Source organism: Malus domestica, chromosome 12 (assembly GCF_042453785.1).
Source record: "Malus domestica chromosome 12, GDT2T_hap1".
Classification (NCBI taxonomy): domain Eukaryota; kingdom Viridiplantae; phylum Streptophyta; class Magnoliopsida; order Rosales; family Rosaceae; genus Malus; species Malus domestica.
In genome coordinates this window covers 9,563,043-9,568,195 of record NC_091672.1, presented here as the reverse complement: position 1 = coordinate 9,568,195, position 5,153 = coordinate 9,563,043, and the positions used below count along the sequence as shown (strand labels likewise).

Here is a 5,153-nt window from a genome sequence, read left to right as displayed (position 1 = left end):
GGCGTCTAGGTTTTGGACACGGTTCACAAATTGGCTTGGCTTGGCGGCTAGGGGTGAGTGCGTTTTTCCTTTTTTTTTTTTTTTTTTTTTTTTTCCGATTTTGTTAGGGTTTAAGAAACCCTAAATTTACTTCTAAATTGATTTTATACTTGCAAATATAATTGCGCAATACATGAAACAAATATATATATATATATATATATATATATATATATATATATATATATATATCTATCTATCGACCAATATATAAAACATATACAATATGTTTGTACCATACTAGGGCCTTCGTATTTAGACCTCGTATAAATACTTGGAAAACTCAAATGTAATTATGTAATAAATGAAGGGGCAAATATGTAATAAGTGAGGGGTCATTATTCTATAAAAGGACTCCTCACTCTCCTCGTTAAGGGGCCAAGGTTTTAGGCCATAGGAAGAGAGTACACATAAAATAGGCTAGAGAGCACACTGCCTCTGGCCTTCTTGTATATTCACCATTCAAAGTGAAACAATATCAACATCAGTGTGGTAGCCCAAACATTGGGGTGAACCACGATACATCTTGTGTTCTTTACTTTCTTGCAGATTCACGGTTGGATTTACGTTGTTCCAAAACCCTTCCGGTTTTGTACATCAACATTTGGAGCCATCTGTGAGAAACGACACGAAAAACTATGTCGGTTCTCTTTCATTTTTTCATCTCACCACACTCCACCGTGAATCTGCAGAAACCCACGAACCAAACACCTGCACAATCACTGCAAAACCCAGGTCTTCCGTTTCAGCTCCCGGTCACAGCGACATTAATGGAAACACAGTCACATTCCTTCCTTCTCTCTCATCTCACTAACCCACACAGAGACACCAAGTTCATTTCTCTCTCTCTCTCTCTCTCTCTCTCAAATTAAGCCCCCAAAAGCCCAAAAAAAAAAAAAACAAAGGTGGAAACGACTTGTCGTGTTCCATTCGAGAGAAGGCAACCAGAAACGGTGCCGTCAGCAACAAACATTTCAATTGCCGCAGTTGCAGAGATTTGAAGAGAGGGCAACTCTTGGAAGAAAAATTCGAATGGGGACTTCAGTTCAGGTGACGCCGCTGTGCGGCGTATATAACGAGAATCCTCTGTCGTATTTGGTCCCAATCAACGGCTTCAACTTCCTCATTGACTGCTGCTGGAACGACCACTTTGACCCCTCCTTCCTTCAACCCCTCTCCAGGGTAGCTTCGACGGTGGATACAGTCCTGCTGTCGCATTCGGATACACTTCACCTCGGCGCGCTTCCGTACGCCATGAAGCAACTCGGCCTGTCCGCTCCCGTCTTCTCCATCGAGCCCGTTTACCGATTAGGTCTCCTCACTATGCACAATTGCAGGATACTGCTGAAGCTGTGTATCAGCAGGCGAAGAAGAACAGGAGAGGACCGAGGTCTCGGATGCACAAAACTAATCTCACCAGAGGATATGCTGCAAGCGTGTTCGCTCTGGGAGAAATTTGACGTCCCAGTAATGCTTCGAAAGTTTGATAGTGGAGTCATGGTCATCCAGAATAAGTCCCACAGCCAAGAAGAAAACTGTTACAGAGGCTACCTACCATCCACCAGTGGAAACACTCATGAAGAAGGCTGTCAGGTACTTGATTGGAAAAACATTAAAGGGAAGAAGATAAAAAGAAAGAAAAAGCAAAGGCAAGTCTGCAGGTAAAAAGGAAAAGTATGTCTGGAGGTGGAAAGACAGAGAAAGGTGCGGTGGAAAAGAGAAAAGTAAAAGCAGAAAGCAAAAGCAAGAAATAAAGGGATGAAAATAATGAAAAAGGAAAAGTATGTCTGGAGGTGGAGAGACAGAGAGAGGTGCGGTGGAAAAGAGAAAAGTAAAAGCAGAAAGCAAAAGCAAGAAATAAAGGGAGGAAAATAATGAAAAAGGAAAAGATGTCTGAAGATGGAGAAAAGCCGAGGAAGTGGAAAGCATGGCACACCCATACCCACTGTCATTGATGAATATTTTATTAAGTTGTTTTCTGCAAACTGGAGCAATTATTGTATAGTTATACTGATGTGTAAAGAAGGCAAAAAAAAAAAAAAAAAGTACGTCCAGTACTCCAAAATTATTCGGCAGCCTGCCGCTATTATCACCAATTAGGTGATCAAAAGTACGTCTAGTACTCCAAAATTATTCGGCAGCCTGCCGCTATTATCACCTATCACCAACCAGGTGATCAAAGTATGTCTAGTACTCCAAAATTATTCGGCAGCCTGCCGCTATTATCACCAATCAGGTGATCAAAGTACGTCCAGTACTCCAAAATTATTCGGCAGCCTGCCGTTATAATCACCAACTAGGTGATCAAAAGTACGTCCAGTACTCCAAAATTATTCGGCAGCCTACCGCTATTATCACCAACCAAGTGATCAAAAGTATGTCCAGTACTTCAAAATTATTCGACAGCCTGCTGCTATTATCACCAACTAAGTGATCAAAAGTACGTCCAGTACTCCAAAATTATTTAGCAGCCTATCGCTATTATCACCAACTAGGTCATCAAAACTACGTCCAATCCTCTAAAATTATACATGAGCATCACTCATATCAACATTCATGAGCATCACTCATATCAACATTCATGAGCATCACTCATGTCAACATCTATAAGCATTACTCATGTCAATCAACATAAACATTCATGAGCATCACTCAAGTCAATCAGCTTCGAAAGCTTCATTTACAGAGCTCCAGCTTCGAGAGCTCCATTTACAAGAGCTCCAGCTTCGAAAGCTTCATTTACAAAAGCTCCGACTTCAAAGCTTCATTTACAAAAGCTCCAGCTTCGAAAGGTTCATTTACAAAGCTCCGACTTCAAAGTTTCACCTACAAAGCTTCAGTGCATGATATACAAAGACCGCCTCCCAACAACCGTCACTTCGGCCCATACATGGATTGAATTTGAAGTCTTCAGCCAACAGACCCTATTGACTGAAGACTTGGGGGACTACACTATTTACCATATATTGGGCTTCCGCAACTGGGCATCATAAAAAATACTTGGGGGACTTAGCCCATTATTTATGTACTGAGGAGCGAACCTTTATTTTATAAAAGGGACTCCCTCACTATCATTAGAGAGCACTCATTATTCATGTATTGAGGAGCGAACCCTTATTTTATAAAAGGGACTCCCTCACTTTCATTAGAGAGCACCTACTATTCATATATTGAGGAGCAAACCCTTATTCTATAAAAGGGACTCCCTCACCATCATTAGAGAGCATCGCCGCCTACTGAGCAACCGCATCGCCGCGAGCATCAACTCTAGCCCATCACTTATGTATTGAGGAGCGAGCTCTTATTTTATATAAGGGACTCCCTCACCATCATTAGAGAGCATCACCGCCTACTGAGCAACCGCCTTGCCGCGAGCATCAACTCTAGCCCATCATTTATGTATTGAGGAGCGAGCCCTTATTCTATAAAAGGGACTCCCTCACCTTCAACACCACAAGCCGAGCCAACCAATGCAACATAAGCCATAAGCCGAGCAGCCGAGCAACATGTGCTATTTCTAGTTAACCATCATTTCACATTGAGCACCGCATCATATCGAGTATCAGTACAAAATCACATTATTACTGGACCATTGTATGACTTAGCACACTCTTTCACTGCTTTAGTGTAAATAATATACAAAATCACAATATAGTGATGGGTTTTGGGCTTTTTATTAGTGAATTTTCAATTATATTGGGCTTTTTATTAGTGAATTTTTAATTGTCTTGGGCCCAAGAAGACTTCCTCCTGCTTTTGTTCAAGCTTGAATCTCCATTTGGGCCAATTTGTATTGAGTTGCAGTCTAATTGTTGTCCGAGTACCGTGTGATATGAAAAATAAATGGCTGTGAAAAATTTAAAGCTACGGAATACCTATGCCGGACCCAAGCAAGAAAGCCGTAACCTGGGCGACTCCCTCGGCTCTCGCTCCTGCTCCTGGAGCGTGAATCGGCATCGGTGCTTCATATTGATCCCTCCTAATTCACAATTGTTCATTTTGGTGTGGAGTCTTCTGTGTTAATTTGGTAGCGACCATAGGTATAATTTGTTTACTATGTTTCAATCCGTTTATTGAAAATTTGCATTATAAGTGCATATGCAAATTAAAAATTTAAACTAATTGTGAATTTTTGTGTAGCATGCCGGATTTCTGGGGGATCGCAATAAATTTGGTGTAGGAGATGAGGCTATAAAATGTAATATGGAGGTTAGTGTTTGACTGATTAACTTTTTTCTTTGAAGCAAAAATCATATCTTTTGCAATAAGATTTTGATTGAGAACTGGTGTTTGATCAGGTTTTACCACTTTTTTCGCCCCTGGATGAAGCAGATATCGACCTCCGAGTTTACCGGAACGTACTTTACTTTGTTGGGTAGGTACCGATGTCTTTATTTGACGTGAAGGCTTTCTTTTTTATCTTTTTCGATTATTTGTCTGTCTGGCAATTTCGATTTCCCGATCATTTATTTCTTGTTTATTATATTTTCGTAGTACTCGGTTGGGCTGCTGCCAGAAGCCGCATTTAGGAGTCCCGTGCTACTTGCAGACTCACCCTCTCATTCAAATTTCTCCAAAATCAAGCTCTTAAAGGAAGAGTAAGGAATTAACACACCCTTGTATTTGGAAAATTATGATACTGAAATAACCTATAAATTCGAGGAAAAGAATAGCAAAATGCTGTTTTCCCCACCTCCCTACCTCTCTTCCACCTTACCCTTTCCCATTGCCCACCAGAAAATGAGTTGATTCCTTGCGAAATATTTTTGCAAGGACTTCGGCCTGAACCCTGATGTACAATATTGGAATTCCAACCATTTGCATGCAGCCGGACTTTCTCTTTATGAAAAAATGCCATAATCAATCCCCTTTCCTCTTGGAATTTGCATAACCATTTCACCAGAAACACAGCTCGTTCTCTTTACATGGAGTAGTATATTGATGGCTGATAGGTCGCCATTGACCATGCTTTGGAACTTATACTAACGTGAACAAGCATTCCTTTATACTTTAAACTTGACTGTAAACATAACAATCTCTCAAAAATCATTGTTTTGGTTTTTCCTATAGTTTGGGGCATTAAATAACACTTTTTATACGTAATTCTCTTAGAA

General features: G+C 40.6%; 1 long non-coding RNA gene across 1 annotated transcript; it reads left to right on the top strand.

Annotated features, from left to right (window-relative positions):
- Positions 1-55: 55 nt before the first annotated feature.
- On the top strand, positions 56-5,153 carry LOC103450229 (uncharacterized). Its single transcript, XR_531523.4, has 4 exons — positions 56-4,079; positions 4,180-4,248; positions 4,338-4,414; positions 4,534-5,153. It is a non-coding gene; the product is annotated as an uncharacterized lncRNA (long non-coding RNA).